At 35.3% G+C, this 17,747-nt stretch overlaps 1 pseudogene; it reads right to left on the reverse strand.

Moving 5' to 3' along the window:
- Positions 1-1,278: 1,278 nt before the first annotated feature.
- Positions 1,279-2,074, reverse strand: LOC143676421 (large ribosomal subunit protein uL18 pseudogene; annotated as a pseudogene).
- Positions 2,075-17,747: the final 15,673 nt, after the last annotated feature.

Here is a 17,747-nt window from a genome sequence, read left to right on the forward strand (position 1 = left end):
TGGCACTTACATTTACGTCTTCAGTCCTGACCTACTACTTCAAATCTGTATATCCATATGCTTTCCTAACATTGTCATTTAGTCAGCTGGTAGATATCTCAAAATCATTGCTTTCTAAACCTAATTCTTTCCCAGGCATCCTGCTCTCAGTAAATGGATCTACTACATATTTACTCAAGATAAAATATTTAGAGGTTGTCCTAGATGCTGCTCTTTTCTTCTCTCCCATATCCAGTCCATGTGAAAACCCCTGTCATCGTCAGGTTCATGTATCATTTTGGCCAGGTGGTGTTGCCTGGTTGTCTGGTCTGCAAGCGCTGGCCTGTCTGTTGCTATTTCATGAACTTAAATCATGATCACATTGGCTGCATCCACAGCTGATTGCATTTGTAATCAGCTAAGGGGAATGTCTTTTGCAATGAGTGGTGCTTAATCTAATCACAGAAGGCTTTTAAGGAGGATTCAGAAGAGACAGTCACTCTTCCTGCTTCAGCCAGCCAGCCTCTCCTGTGGAATTCATCCAGGCCCTTCATTGGGGCTGCCAGCTTCACAGCCTGTCCTGCAGATTATGGACTCTTCCATCCCCACAGTTGTCCAGCCAGCTTCTCCTGAGAATTCATTAAGGACCTTCATTGGAGTGCCAACTTGCAGCCTGCCCTACAGACCTTGGATTCTACATTCCCACGGTTACATGAGACACTTTTTAAAATGTTATATCTATGGATATCTCCTGCTGATTCTGTTTCTCTAGAGAACCCTAGCTAATACAGCTCCCTTCACAGTATATTCCAAATCTAACTACACTTCATCATCACTCTAGTCTAAGCCACTTTGCTCTTTGGTTGCAATGGCCTGCTAACTCATCTCCTTGTTTTGTCTCTTGTCTGCTTACAGTCATTATCCATATAAAAGTTAGAGGGATCCTTGTAGTTTATAAAGCAATTCATGCTATTGTTTTTTCAAAACCTTCAGTGGCTTCCTGTCAAGCCCCAAATTAAATCCACTTCATTCATATCTCTGTGCAAATGTCATCTCCCCAAAGATGCCTTTTTAAACTGCCCATTCTAAAATGACCATACCTTCTCTTTTAGTTACTCTTTATTCCATATCTTATTATTATTATTTTTGAAGGTTGGTAAATTTATTATCTTTATTTGAAAATTTTTAGGAAATTGTAGTTTGTTTTAACTCTCAGCAGCTGTTCCTGAGCTCTGAGGAAGTTTGCCTTCTTCTGAGCTACCCAATCTTTATTTTGAGCAAAAGACATTTTGGGACGTTCTACCTCTTCTTTTTAACTTCTTTCTTAGGCTTTTTCTCATAGACTGTGTTCTCTTGAATAGCAGCATTGGCTTTCCTGTACATCTTCTCCATCATGTCTGGAGTTACATTGTTCTTTATGTATTGAGAGAATTGCTTCTTGTAAGTATTTTCATCTTTCTCCATTAGGTAATGCATATAATCTGCAACTTTCTGACCCATGACATGCTTCTGATGTATTTCTGCATTGAATTCCTTGCTTTCTGGATCCTAACCAGGGAATTGTTTGGTAATGTGAGGAATAGACAAGCTTCCATCCACAGCTCCATTCAGAGCCCCCAAAACCTTATTTCCAGTGGTATTTCTAGGCAAGCCCTGCATCCAAATAGCAGGTAAAGGTACTAGGTTGACCATCAATACTTTCTACGTTGTATTCATCTACTGTCACCTCCACTTGGCCTTCATAGATCTTATCCATGCCAAACCTATTGAGAAACCTGCAGGCCAGCAGCAGGCCAGTACAATATGCTGCAGCATAATGTGTCAGGCCAACCTTCACACCATACTTTGGGAGTTTGTGAGCATATGCTGCACAGACTATCATATCCCCTTCTATATGGGCATAAGGAATCTGATAGATTATATCCCTGTTAGTTACACAAACTATCATCCTGTATTTGGGTGTGTTGTACTTATTTATATCCTGGATTACCAAGCGTTTCTAAGCATAGTAGTTGGTTTTACCCTCTTGTCTTCTAAATTTCACTTGGTATCTCTTGAAATAGGCCTTATTCTTAACAACTTTAACAAACCCCATCCTGTGGAACAGAGACCAGAGTCTGCAGCTCATCACAGACTTGCAACCCGTACCTCACTTTTTACCTATCATTTATTATTACCTAGTATTATAGTATATGTTTATTTGTATATTATCTGTCTCTTTTACTAGTGTGCATACTCCAAACAGGCAGGAATTTTGTAGGTCTTGTTCACCACTCTACTGGTAGCTCATAGAACTGTACTTCCACATAGTATATGTTTAATAAATATTTGTTGAATAAATGAGGAAGGGTTATTTTTTTGAGTTATAACTACAACTAGAGAAACAGATTGCATTTCCTTCTTTTTGCAGGATAAGATGGTCATAGATTATTTTTGGTTTTCCTTTAACAAAGATATAGAACTTTAAAGCATGAATTGTATATTAACCTTACTCACTCTTGGATTTATCATATCTTTCCTTCCTTCCTTCATTTTCATTTTTTATTTCACTGATTTTCTATTACTTAAAAATTTATTTTATCCAAATATATGCATTTTTGTAAATTACCTTAATTCCTTTCTGGAATTAATACTTATTAATATTTCTGAATATTCATGAGATGATATATGTAAATTGCTAATGGAGTACTGGCACACAATTGGCACCATCATTCCCTTTTCTATTCAAGTCTCTCTGAATCCAATTGCAAGATCATAATCTTAAAAAGTCATATATCTGTTATATTTTCCCTCCCTACCACTCCTAAGAACATTTGCGTAAATCCTTTTTGACTCCTATTACCTTCAGAGTAAATCCAGAAGCCTCATATAGTGTTAAGTGTTAAGGATGCACACTACTTTTGGTCCATCTTTGTTAGCTTTTATATCAGGTGTTAGGCTACTTAGGTTTGTGTCCCAGTGTTGGGCTAGGTCAGTATCTGCTGAACCTGAGTGGAAAACAGTTTATATTTTACTTCTGGAGGCAGCATCGTGGTCTGGTAGCAGGTGGCAATAATCATTGAAAGTAGTTCTCACCAGAATGTTAGACATCTGAACTCCAGAAGCAGAGTTAACTGTGAAGTAGAGGAAACAGGCAAGTGTTAGAGAAACTGCTAGAATTTAGTTTTAGGGTAGCTAAGATGAACCCCAACAAAGCCCTTCCTTCATAACCCAAGAGCACATCTATGGTAGATAGAGTTATATCTCCCAGAAAAAACATAATCTTAATGTTCTTCCTATGAATGTCAATCCATTGTAAATAGAACTTATTGAAGATGTTATTTTTAGTTAAGGTCAGCCCATCAGATGAGAGAGGAGGTTTAATCCTATAACTAAAAGCCTTACAAAGAGAAAGCCACAGGGAGAGGCAGGAAGCAGGGAATTGGGGGAGCCCCAAAGAGAAAGGAGAGGACATCACCTTGGGAGGGGAAAGCCAACACCTGGGGATTGTGGTGAGCTAAAGCGCTGCTGATCCAGGGAGGAAGTAAGCCTTTAGGTTCCAAAACTGTGATCTAGACAATTCTCATTGTTTAATCCAACCCATTGTCATAGCAGACTAAAAACTAAAATAATAGCTATCTTCAAAATGTAGATCAATCTCCAATAGTAATAAAAAGAAAAGGAACTTTTATTTGTATGAAAAGTTAAAAGCATTTGTACTGCTTCCACGTAGATTTTTTTTTTTTTAACTAGCACACCTTTGGGAAGGCAGAACAGATATTATTAATTTCCATTTTATAATCTGAAAACAGATATTCAGAGATGTTAAGCAACCTGCCTTAGGTCATAGCTAGGGAGAGAGAGATCAAGTCCTTTTGGTCCTTTCTTCTTTGCTTTTCAATATCATCTCTTAGTGTTGTCCCACATAATCCGTTTCAGCCAGACTGTCAGCCTTACCATGACCTGAATAAGTCTAACATTCTAACCTCCATATCTTTGTTTATGCTTGTATGCCAAGCAATTTTGACTTCTTGATTATGTGGAGCCTTCACTGATTACTGAAATTCAAAGTGATCTTTCTACTGTTTGAGATATTACAGCCTTTATTATCTGTGTGACTCATTAGGTATTAATATAGTGTCTAGAATATGACTGAGGACACTTAAGATTTAAAATTCTCTTCTAGTCAGCTAAAGAAATCTATTTTCATTTACTCATTTCTTTTTTTAAGTTTTTACATCCAGAAGTCTGTCTCCTCAGACAATTACTGAGATTTTTCAAGAATGAATACTTATATATTTTTGAATACCTTAAAGGAAGACACAAAGGAATGAAACGCAGGAGGTGCTCACTAAATACCTGGTGAAGAAATGAATAAATATATAAATGCTGAGAGTCAATTATGAAATAGCTTTTGTGTTACTTTTTCCTACATCAATGGTGTCTGTCTAAATAATACAAATATTTTTGCAATTTGATTCTACAAGACAAATTTGCAGACTTAGCATATTTCTCTCCACTTGAACTGGTTTGTGTACAGATATTAGAATATCAAGTTTTGTTTACATTTTTAAGTTAAACTGATGTCATTCTTCAGATATACATATTTTATTATTGATATGGAAACCTTCTTTTGACCTAGTCATGCTGTTATTTGTTCTGGATCACATGTAAGTTCTCAGTTTTATTGCTTGCTCTATACACAGAAATAAGTTGGTTAGAGGTCACAGTGAGCTTTTGCCTTTGATAATTTTTGTATACTTGGTTTAAGAACCAAATTAATTGCCAGAACTGAATTTCTACACATTTTCCAAAGTCAGCTTCCTAAAGGCTCTCTCTGTGTCTGCTCCTGCATCCTAGAATGTTGTGCTGTTTCCTCCCCTTGTCATTTGTCACTATTTACAACACTCCAAGTCTTCTCTGCTTTTTTTTTTCTCTGCTGGCAGCAAACATTTTGTGAATTTTGTAGACTTTTCTGAAGACATGAGGACTCTAGAGAAATGTGATCTCATATTGCAGAGCTTTCAACCCCTCTTGCATCAGCTCCACTTTCTCCTTTATTGTTATCTCTCCTTTTCATTTTTGGATGCAAGCAGTTTAATCCCTTGACTTTTGATCAGTGCTTAAGTCCCATTATTCCTTACCATCTATTCCATGCAGATTTATAGCTTCAGGTTTGTTCCTACAAAGGGTTGCCCCCTTTCAGAGAAAATTCTTATACAGCTAAAACGTTTCTCCTTTTTGCTACACCTACAGTTCCATATGATCATATACATCATGCCTCAAAAGCAAAGCTTTACAAGTACATGAGATTCAGGAGAACTCAGAAATTGAAAGCATTGCAAAGAGGTGAACCCCAAAACTATGATATGAAGTCAATAGAATAGTGAGCCTCTTAACTCATTTAAATTTCATTTATGGGTTCATTGCTCGAGTTCTCTAAATTTCCAAAAAGGGCTGATTTTGCTGCAAAACTCTCTTTCACTGAGCATCTTATAACATCCTTGAGACTATTCTCTTAAAGATCCTTGAGACTATTCTCTTCATATATTCTTACGAAGATCCTTGAGACTATTCCCTTTATATATGAGGAGAGCACTGAAGTGCAATGATTTTTCCAAAGCCACATAGCTAATTCGAGATGGAGCTCAGACTGTATTTGCAGTCTTTTATCTACCTGTTGGAGATTGGTAACGGCACTGTTGAGGATTTATTACTCATGAGACTCTGAGTGGAGCAAGTTGGAGTTCAGAAGTTCTTACTGATACAAATTGTGCTCAGGTACCTCCTATAGTATACGGGATCTTTTAATTTTGTTGCTAACTAAGGCCAACGGCCTCCTCTTCAATAATTTCTGCAGAAGAAACTAAATTTCTGGCTCTTCCATTTCATAGTCTCTGAATGACAAAAAGCCCAGTAATGATGGGCCAGGGGGAAATCAGCAATGTGCCAGGAGGGAGATAATAGTTATAATATGGTGGCCTGCATGGAAAGAGAAAGAGGCTGTAACTGTGAGAAAATATTAGCATAAATATCTCACCCAAACAACCTGTGATCTCACTTTCCCTTTCTGTTGCATAAACATATTAATATTGCTTTAAAATTGTAACCATGTTGCAGTAAAGTAGTGGTCCTGTTTCTTGATTATGTCAATTGTTTCATAATAGGCTCTGCTGAAACTGCCTGAGGCTGTGTTTCCTAAATTTGTTAATTCATATTTTTTTAAATGCGTAGTTCATATGATCTGTCAACTCTTGGAAACACTGGTCTAAGACTCTGGCTGTCAGCTTTCTTTTGCAAAGATGTCCTCTAGAGGACAGCAGAGAGGATTTGTTAAAATGTAAATTCCTAAATCTCATCCCTGGGGACTTTAATTCAGAAAATCTGGGATGGAGTTTGGGAATATTCTTATTAAAAATTCCCCTGGTGATTCTAAAGAAGGTGATTAGAAATCCACACTTTTAGAAATGGTGGTTCATGGATTATACTTAACTAAATACTTGCTATGTTTGTTTTAGGTTTAATATGTACTTTAGTATAAATGAAACTTTCTCCCTTAGATTCTCAATAATCAGTTCCTTGAATCTGTCTTATACCTCCACACTGAAGTCATTAACCTTCAGTAATAATTTTATTATATTACTTCATCTCATATATTTCCCCCTTTAAACCACAATAGTAATATAAACTTCTTATAACAAAAAATACTATGGTATAGGAAAAGTTAATGATCTCTGACCAGTAGGATCCTACTCATTGTATTAACCCCATCCCCCATTCTCAAGACTCTGGAGGAACCAAAATTAACAGCCTATTATTACCATTCCATACCCTTCCTTTGCTCATTCAAATATTTACAAGCCTAAATATAAATTTACATAAGATCTGGCTTTTTTCATAAAAGAATTTCATTTTCATTCCCAAATATGAATATTCTATTCATATGTCTATGAATAGACATAAGTCAAAACTTGTTTCTTCAAATCTCTTTATTAATTCACATATCCATAGAATCACACATTTATATGCATAATTGTATATAAAAGAGATATTATCATACGTGGTTGTTTTTCTAAATTATCACAGTATTTTCTTTTTGGTTGTCTCTCTCTCTCTCTCTTTTTCTGTCATCTGCCTCACTTTGTCACCCGCTTCCAACACTGTTGCATATTTAACAATCTGTTCTTCATCCTTTCACATTTTCCTCTTTGCACTATGACAGTAGGTAAGGATTTTATTTATCTATTCATACATTATCCTCTATCTAAAAACATATTAAATACTTTTCTACATCTTTTTTTCTCACACAATTATAGCTTCAAGGTTTTCTTTCTTGATCAAGAAGCCTTCCTCACACCTAAATTTGATTTTTTTAAATATATTTTATGATTTTAATTTAATCAATCATTTTTTGTTTGAGATAAGGGTTCAACACTTTTCTCCTGGTTAGACAGATAGTGACTGTGAAACAGTCAATAAGTTAACTTTCCTTTTCTTTCTTTTTTTAATTAACATCATTGTCATATAGTAAATGAATTATATACTGGAATCCATTTTTATATCCTCTATTGTGACCTAATCTATTTGTTTCTATGCCAAAACATGATGATTTGATTACAGTAGCTTTATAGTATATTTTCATATCTGTGGATGGCTCTCTAAGACATCTTTCATTCCTATTTTGTGGGCTGTTCTTAGTATTCTTTCATCCATATAAATTTAAGATCATTTTATCTAGTTCTAGAAACCATCCCTTTGAGATTCTAATTGGAATTGCATTGATATATGATAGTATTGAAATAGTATATTCTGATTTTGAGTCACCATCTAAGAACACTAGGTTTCCTGTTTATTCACACCTTGCTTTACGGTTTCAATTAAATTTTTTAAAGTTAGATTTGTTGAAATATAACTTATATAAGTAAAATTCACTTTTGAATGAATTCTGACAAGTGTATACAATTATATATCCTCCAGCACAATTAAAACATAAGACATTTCCACAATTCCCAGAAGTTTGTGTCTTTTCCAGTCAATCTCATCTCCTTAGTCTCTGGCAACTCCTACCCATTAGTTTTACCTTTTTGTATGTTAGTTTTGCTTTTTCCAGAATATTATGCAAGTGAAAGCATACAGGACGTAGCCTTTTGCATTGGCTTTCTTGCACTTAGCATAATGTATGTGAAATTAATCTATGTTATTGAGTGCATCAGTGGTTTGTTTGTTAATTGCAACTGAATACTCTATTGAAGACTCAATTTGGTTTTCCATTTACTGAATGATAGACAATTTGGATTGTCTCCAGTATTTGGTGATTATGAATAAAACTGCTTTATATATTCACATACAGATTTTTGTGTGGACATATGTTTTCATTTCTTTTGGATAAATAATTTGGAGATTGCTGTGTTGTATGGTAAGTGATATTTGAATTTATAAGACACTGGCAAACTGTTTCCTAAAGTGGTTACACCATTTTGAATCCCTACCAGCAATGTATGAGTTCTATTTGTCCTGCCGCTTGACTGGTATAATCATTTGAGAATGATGTTTTTGCCATTCTCAAAGGTTTGAACTGTCAACAAGATTTTTTTGTATGCTGTGTGGCCGAGTCACATTTCATTATTTTTCCATGTGAGTATCCCATTGTTGTAGCATCATTTGTTGAATTTTTTTGTATTTTGTTTTGTTGTTTGTTTGTTTTGCTTGTTTGTTTTTTGGGGAAGGGCATGGAATGGGAATCAAACCTGAGTCTCCACATGGTAGGTGAGAATTCTACCTGAACTGCCCTTGTACCTCAATGTCAGCAACATATTATAAGGTTCTTTGTGTGCCCTTTCTGTGAGGGAGGGATTAAGTTTATTGCTATCTGTTTATTTATTTGACATTATTATTGTTTTACTATTTTCCTGTAGAACTTTGAAGCTGTTATGTACCCCAGGAAAGGTGTGTTCTTTTAATCCATTCCTTTGGGTGCAGCTATTTTATAGGTGGGAGCTTTTGATTAGTTTTTTTTCAGTTGAGATGTGAGCCACTTCATTCAGGGTGGGTCTTGCTCCTTTTGCTGGAGTCCTTAATAAAAGGATGAATTCAGAGATGCACATGGGAAAAGCACCAGAGAAGCTGAGGGAGGGAACCAGTGAAGCTAGAACCTGAAAGCAACAAAGCATGGGAGAGAAGGATCAACAGATGCCAGCCATGTGCCTGCCCATGTGGTGGAGGTGTCCCAGATGCAGGCAGTGTTTCCTCAGAGAAGGTATCATCCTGTTGATGTGCTAGTTTGGACACTTTTTTCATGACCTTCAAACTCTAAATTTGTAAGTTACCAAATGCCTGTTTTAAAAGCCAACCCATTTCTGGTATATTGCAGTCTGGAAGCTTTAGCTTATATTCTATTATAAAGTTGTTGATTTTTATATGCTTGATCTTTTATTCATTCTCATTACAAATAACTTCTATAAAATTTAGTAATTTTTTACTAGAATCACTTTGGTATTTCAAACATGAAATGCATTTTCATCAGAATATTATCTATTCTTCTTAAATGTTTATATAAGATTTTATTTTTAAAATTGAGTTTGTTAGAACCTCCAAAATGACATTGGGGAATAATGGAAGTATTGAGGTCTAGCTGGGTTTCTGCCTAGAGATCTCAGGTTACATTTATTACAACCTGTTGCATTGCTAGGTGATATGGTTTCATGGATGGATGCAGGAAGTAAGTTATTGATAGATAGTGGAGACAAGAAAGGAGAAAACAAGTCTGGATTTCTTCAAAAATACATTTTATATAGGAAAAAGGCCAGTGGATTTGGCACCATTTCTCTGATATTAAAGCTTCCTGGAAGAAAGTGGAAACCTTTCCTTATGTCAATTCTCTAACTATGTTTCTGGTTCAGAAGTCTAGACCAGAATAGTCCAATCATCTAATATGTAAAATATGTCAGTCACATATGTAATTTTTAATTTTTAATGACCCTATTAAAAAAACTAAATAAAAACACATGTAATCGGGCGGGCCGCGGTGGCTCAGCGGGCAAGAGTGCTTGCCTGCCATGCCGGAGGACCCCGGTTCGATTCCCGGCCCCAGCCCATGTAAAAAACAAACAAACAAACAAAATATAATAAAATAAGAAAATGTTTAAAGATGTTTCCCTTTCTTCCTCCCTTCCTTCCTTCCATCCTTCCTTCCTTCTCTGTCTTTCTTTCTTTCCTTCCCTTCCTCCCTCTCTCTTTAAAAAAAAAAAAAAAAAAAAAAACACATGTAATTGATTTTAACAAAATATTTTATTTAGTGCAATATGTTAAAAATATATTTCAGCATGTAACCAGTAGAAGAATTATTCATGAGTTGTTTTACATTCTTATTTTTGTATAAAATCTTTGAAAATTGGTATATTTTGCACTTATAAAATATTTTCATTTGGAAAAGGCACATTTCAAGTGCTGAATAGCCATAGATGGCTAGTGGTTACCCTATCAATATAGCATAATTCTGGACAATGATCAATTTTCAACCAATTCAACTATGTAATTTAAGAAGGCAGACTTTGTCCCAAAGTTCAGCCGATTCTTAATAGATAAATTTGACTTCTATTACTGTTAAGACTTTATATCTCTTTCAGTATTTTCACGAAAATTTCTCTGAGAAGTTAGATTGTGTAAATCAAGCATACCTAACTCTCTTCTTCAAAGAGCCTGTGACTTAAAAATTAAAAATAATTATTAACTCTACTGTTGTGAATATTAAATCTAGGGTGGTACCTAATTACAATGCAATGACTCCAATTATTTGGCTTATTATGATTTTTTAATTCTCTTAAGAATATTTATTTCCTTTTGCTGTTAAAAATATTTAATATCCAGTTCAACATAAGAAAATCAATTAATGTAATACACCATATCAACAAATCAAAGCAGAAAAATCACATGATCATCTCAATTGATGCAGAGAAGGAATTTGACAAGATTCAACATCCTTTCCTGTTGAACACACTTCAAAAGATAGGAATACAAGGGAACTTCCTTAAAATGATAGAGGGAATATATGAAAAACCCACAGCTAATATCATCCTCAATGGGGAAAAATTGAAAACTTTCCCCCTAAGATCAGGAACAAGACAAGGATGTCCACTATCACCACTATTATTCAACATTGTGTTGGAGGTTCTAGCCAGAGCAATTAGACAAGAAAAAGAAATACAAGGCATCAGAATTGGAAAGGAAGAAGTAAAACTATCACTGTTTGCAGATGATATGATACTATACGTCGAAAACCTGGAAAAATCTACAACAAAACTACTAGAGCTAATAAATGAGTACAGCAAAGTAGCAGGTTACAAGATCAACATTCAAAAATCTGTAGCATTTCTATACACTAGTAATGAACAAGCTGAGGGGGAAATCAAGAAACAAATCCCATTTACAATTGCAATAAAAGAATAAAATACTTAGGAATAAATTTAACTAAAGAGACAAAAAACCTATATAAAGAAAACTACAAAAAACTGTTAAAAGAAATCACAGAAGAACTAAATAGATGGAAGGGCATACCGTGTTCATGGATTGGAAGACTAAATATAGTTAAGATGTCAATCCTACCTAAATTGATCTACAGATTCAATGCAATACCAATCAAAATCCCAACAACTTATTTTTCAGAAATAGAAAAACCAATAAGCAAATTTATCTGGAAGGGCAGTGTGCCCCGAATTGCTAAAAACATCTTGAGGAAATAAAACGAAGCTGGAGGTCTCACGCTGCCGGACTTTAAGGCATATTATGAAGCCACAGTGGTCAAAACAGCATGGTATTGGCATAAAGATAGATGTGTCGGCCAATGGAATCGAATAGAGTGCTCATATGTGGACCCTCTCATCTATGGACATTTGATCTTTGATAAGGCAGTCAAGCCAACTCACCTGGGACAGAACAGTCTCTTCAATAAATGGTGCCTAGAGAACTGGATATCCATATGCAAAAGAATGAAAGAGCACCCGTATCTCACACCCTATATAAAAGTTAACTCAAAATGGATCAAAGATATAAACATTAGGTCTAAGACCATAAAACAGTTAGACGAAAATTTAGGGAGATATCTTATGAAACTTACAATTGGAGGCAGTTTTATGGACCTTAAACCTAAAGCAAGAGCACTGAAGAAGGAAATAAATAAATGGGAGCTCCTCAAAATTAAACACTTTGGTGCATCAAAGAACTTCATCAAGAAAGTAGAAAGACAGCCTACACAATGGGAGATAATATTTGGAAATGACATATCAGATAAAGGTCTAGTATCCAGAATTTATAAAGAGATTGTTCAACTCAACAACAAAAAGACAGCCAACCCAATTACAAAATGGGAAAAAGACTTGAACAGACACCTCTCAGAAGAGGAAATACAAATGGCCAAAAGGCACATGAAGAGATGCTCAATGTCCCTGGCCATTAGAGAAATGAAAATCAAAACCACAATGAGATATCATCTCATACCCACCAGAATGGCCATTATCAACAAAACAGAAAATGACAAGTGCTGGAGAGGATGTGGAGAAAGAGGCACACTTATCCACTGTTGGTGGGAATGTCAAATGGTGCAACCACTGTGGAAGGCAGTTTGGCGGTTCCTCAAAAAGCTGAATATAGAATTGCCAAATGACCCAGCAATACCATTGCTGGGTATCTACTCAAAGGACTTAAGGGCAAAGACACAAACGGACATTTGCACACCAATGTTTATAGCAGTGTTATTTACAATTGCAAAGAGATGGAAACAGCCAAAATGTCCATCAACAGAAGAATGGCTAAACAAATTGTGGTATATACATACGATGGAATATTATGCAGCTTTAAGACAGGATAAACTTATGAAGCATGTAATAACATGGATGGACCTAGAGAACATTATGCTGAGTGAGTCTAGCCAAAAACTAAAGGACAAATACTGTATGGTCCCACTGATGTGAACGGACATTCGAGAATAAACTTGGAATATGTCATTGGTAACAGAGTCCAGCAGGAGTTAGAAACAGGGTAAGATAATGGGTAATTGGAGCTGAAGGGATACAGACTGTGCAACAGGACTAGATACAAAAATTCAAAAATGGACAGTACAATAATACCTAATTGTAAAGTAATCATGTTAAAACACTGAATGAAGCTGCATCTGAGCTATAGGTTTTTGTTTTTGTTTTTTTTTTGTTTGTTTGTTTGTTTTTTACTATTATTATTACTTTTATTTCTTTTCTCTATATTAACATTCTATATCTTTTTCTGATGTGTTGCTAGTTCTTCTAAACCGATGCAAATGTACTAAGAAACGATGATCATGCATCTATGTGATGATGTTAAGAATTACTGATTGCATATGTAGAATGGTATGATTTCTAAATGTTGGGTTAATTTCTTTTTTTTTCCCTTAATTAATAAAAAAATATTTAATATCCTTAACATACTTTATTGATTTTAAGATGACTTCAATAGGATTTCTTAGAAGTCTTTGAGGCATGTGCTGTTTCTGTCCATCAAAGTCCAACTATTGCTATATCCTTGTGCCAATGGCTGACAAAGAAATTTAACTTTTTTCTTCTTCCAGGGCATTAGTTTACTTAACCCTCAGCCTGCTGAGTGTACCCCTATTATTATTATGTTTCCCAAGGTGAGATACAGGATTGGAGGAATAAATAAAGGGTTAGCACATCTGACACTGTATGTGATCCCTTTAAATTTTCATTTCTTAGAATCCTCAGGATGCTTAGGCTTTTAGTAACATATTGTTCTTAAGCAGAGGGAATTTAATTGATAAATAAGCTCTGCTGACAGAATCTGTAGACATTATCTAAAAAAAGTTACATGGGTTTGGATTATACTTCAGGCCCTGATCGTTCTAATATTAGAAAGCACTGTTGTACTTGCCTGATTAAATGTGAAGTGATGATAGATCCTTTCACATACTGAGTCATTCAGTTTTCTTTCACTGATTTTACTTCAACTTAGAATATCCTTAATAGGAGAAATAAGAATTTTACTTTAGAACACCCTTATAATGCCCTTGTTTGGGAATATAGGACTAACATCAATAAATTCAAAGTATTATCTCTTACACTTGAAACATAATTGGCAGTTTGTGGAGCCCTCTGGTCCAGGTTATGACAATATATGTCATTATAAGCTGTGATATGATTCTACCTGATGATTCTACTGGGACAAAGAAGATGATGTTGGGTTGTTTGCAGTGTTCTGAGCTGGTAACCATTTCACTGTAGCATAATGTTGAGTTAAAAGTTCCCTGAAGATTAAGCCTTTGAGCACAATTAAGAACACCTTTGGAACAGCTAGTTGAAATTTCCTCTATAGTGTTCAAAGGCCTCAGTCAGGCTAAAGTGAAAAAACAATGTGGGTCCATATCATTTATGTTTGGCATCAACTGAATGATTCTCCCCTGGAGAATGGAGAAACAACTTAATTCCCCATTAATCCACAGGATCCTTCAGCCTTGTCCTCCTTTCTTTTCTTTTCTCTAAGTGTTTAAAAGCCAGTGGGGACAGATGTGAATAAAACTCTAAGACAGATCTCTTCAAGATTCATTTCCCAAATAAATTTGCTTTTTATATCTAGCCTAAGCAGAATTTTCATGGTTCTTGTTTATTAAAACATTTCATCAAAATGGTTTCCACACTGAAACTGTGGATGTGGAATTAATTTGGGGAGAACTTTGAAAGATTATATGTTTATGGGTGTCTCTGTTTACTAAATTTTAGTGACTCAACTTGCTAATGCAAATTACAAAATGGAACATGTCTGAAAACATGGCTAACTTCCAAAAAGGAAATGCCTTTTTATGAGAATAATCTTATTGCATGAGGACAGACTGCCTTCTCAGGTGAAGGAAGCACTTCCACTGCATATTTTAGATCACAGGAGAAATAAAACAGTGAAATGGTCTGCGTGGAGAGCCCTTCAGAAATATTCTACAGCACAGCTTTCCACTCAAGGAACCAGTTTTCTGGGTCTGCTGCATAAGTAGTGAAAAAATGCTCATTCTGTTCAGTTTTTATAACAGTAAATTTCTTAGCAGCAAATGCTTGAATCTGTGGAAGGAGCTTGACTTTGGAGAATAACAGAATTGAGCAGTGTTTTCATTTCTTAATTTCAAAAACAAATACCATGCAATGGGTTGGCTTAAAAACAAATTTATTGCATCATAGTTTCAGAGCCCAGAAGGCTTGCTTCCTCCTGGGGTTGGTATTTTCTGACTGGCTGGCAATATTTGGGGTTCCATGACTTTTCCATCACATGGCAATGTACGTGGTGATGTTTTCTTTATCCTTTGGATTCCATTGACTTGTGGCTTCTGGTGGCTTTTCTCTCCATTTGACTTTAACTCTGACTAACTTGGGCCACACCTTGACTGAAGTCACATCTTGAAGAAATCCTATTTACAATGGGTCCTCACCCACCAGAATGTAAATGAAGACCAAGAGCATGTCCAAGCTAGGGGTACACAGTCAGTTCTATCACAGGAGAAATAATAGTTCTATCACATATCAGTAATTTAACTTTTCACAAAAATATTAAAATTTTCTAGCCTCTGATTTTTATTCTGTATAAAGAGGGTTATTGATACCTACTTCAGAAAGCTGTTGAGAAGATTAAAATAATGAATATGAATGCGGCAGTTGTCTTTCCAAGTGTATAGTAAGCACTCAATAGATGCTACTTTCTTTTCCTTATCTATAGTCAAAAGGATTTTTTTATTAATTAAAAAAATTAACTAACACAACATTTAGAAATCATTCCATTCTACATATACAATCAGTAATTCTTAATATCATCACATAGATGCATCTTCATCATTTCTTAGTACATTTGCATCGATTTAGAAAAAGAAATAGAAAGACAACAGAAAAAGAAATAACACAATAATAGAAAAAATAGAAAAATAAAAAAATTAAAAAAAACACTAAAAAAAAGTGGTTTTTTTTTTGAATGGAGGAGATGTCATCAACATGGTAACATAAACATCCCTTAAAAAATTCTCTCCAGAGATTCAGTGACTAAAAGGTCCAATTTCACTGGCTTTTAATTCTGGAGGATGGGGAAGACTAGAGAATGACTCCATAAATATTGAATTAAAGAAAAAAAAGTCAAAGGTAGGAGAAGTCCATCCCAGGAGGCAGGTGAATTCCCATTTCCCCTCCCACTCACTTGGGTCTACGTTGCTCAGGAGTCACACAGAGGCAGCATGGCCCTAGGCCCCTCTCACCGAGGGCAGAAACTACAGACAAAATCACTGCAGCAACTTAGAACTCCATGCATATCCAGGCACAGGAACCTAAGTCTGCAGAAACTCAGGGCAGAAGAAGAGCCACTGAGGAGTGCTACATGCAAAAGAGCTCTGAGGAAGGGAAAAAAAAAAAGAGACAGTCCACCATAGAAAGGCTGGTCGGAACTGTAGTGACCATTCCAGTTTCAGTCAACTGGACCACTTAATGGCACACTTTTCTGAAGAGACCAGCCTTTCTGGATTGACCCTATCTGGCTTCCCAGAATGAGATACCCTAACAGGGTAGTGTATCCTCAGTATACAAATCTAACTTTTAATTCATATAACAATCAGAATACAATTGAATAAGAAAATGACATATTTCCTGATAACTGATGTGCAAAATATAAAATGGTAAAGTTGCACAAAAAATAACAGAGTGGTAACAGAGGGATATAAGAGCTGAGAATATCTATGCTACTGAAGCTCAGTTAGTATATTTCAAATTGGTATATAATAGATGCGGGTGTGTAGTTTAAACTGCAATTTAGCCAGTGTATGGACAGAGAGCATATTTTAAAAATACACAGAAAGAGAAATGAGAAAAGAACCCTTCCAATACATAAAAAGATCAACATACCATAAAAGGAAGTTGCAATCATGGAAAATAGAGATTAAAATCATATGATATGTAATAACCAAAGAACAAAATGGCTGAAGTAAGTACTGCCTTTACAGTAATAAGACTGAATGTTAATGGATTAAACTCCCCAATCAAAAGACACAGGTTGTCAGAATGGATTAAAAAAATATATGATCCAACTATATGTTCTTTACGAGAGATTCACCTTAGACCCAAAGACACAAACAAGTTGAAACTGAAAAGATGGAAAAAAATATCCCATGCGAATAGTAACAAAAAAGAGCTGGGTAGCTATACTAATATTGCACAAAATAGACTTTAAGTCAAAAGCTGTTATAAGAGACAAAGAAGGACCCTATGTATTAATAAAAGGGGCAATCCACCAAGAAGAAATAGCAATTATAAATATTTATGCATCTAATCACAGTGTCCAAAATATCTAAGTCAAACACTGGCAACACTGAAAGGAGAAATACACACTTCTACAATAATAGGTGGAGATTTCAATACACGTTGTCATCAATAGATAGAACATTTAGATGGATGACCAATAAAACAGCGAGCTTGAATAATATGATAAATTATCTATACCTAACAGACTTATACAGAACATCACACACCACAGCCAGCAGGATAAACATTCTTCTCAAGTGCACGTGGCTCATTCCCCGGGATAGACATATTTTGGGTCACAAAACAAAACAAGTCTCAATAAGTGTGGAAAGATTGAAATCATGCAAAGTATTTTCTCTGACCATAATGGAATGAAGCTAGAAACCAATAACTGGTGAACTAGAAAATCCACAAATCTGTGTATGTTAATTACACTCTCTTAAACTATCAGTGGGATAACAAAGAAATTGCAAAGAAGATCAGTAAGTA

Source organism: Tamandua tetradactyla, chromosome 3, assembly GCF_023851605.1.
Source record: "Tamandua tetradactyla isolate mTamTet1 chromosome 3, mTamTet1.pri, whole genome shotgun sequence".
Taxonomy (NCBI): domain Eukaryota; kingdom Metazoa; phylum Chordata; class Mammalia; order Pilosa; family Myrmecophagidae; genus Tamandua; species Tamandua tetradactyla.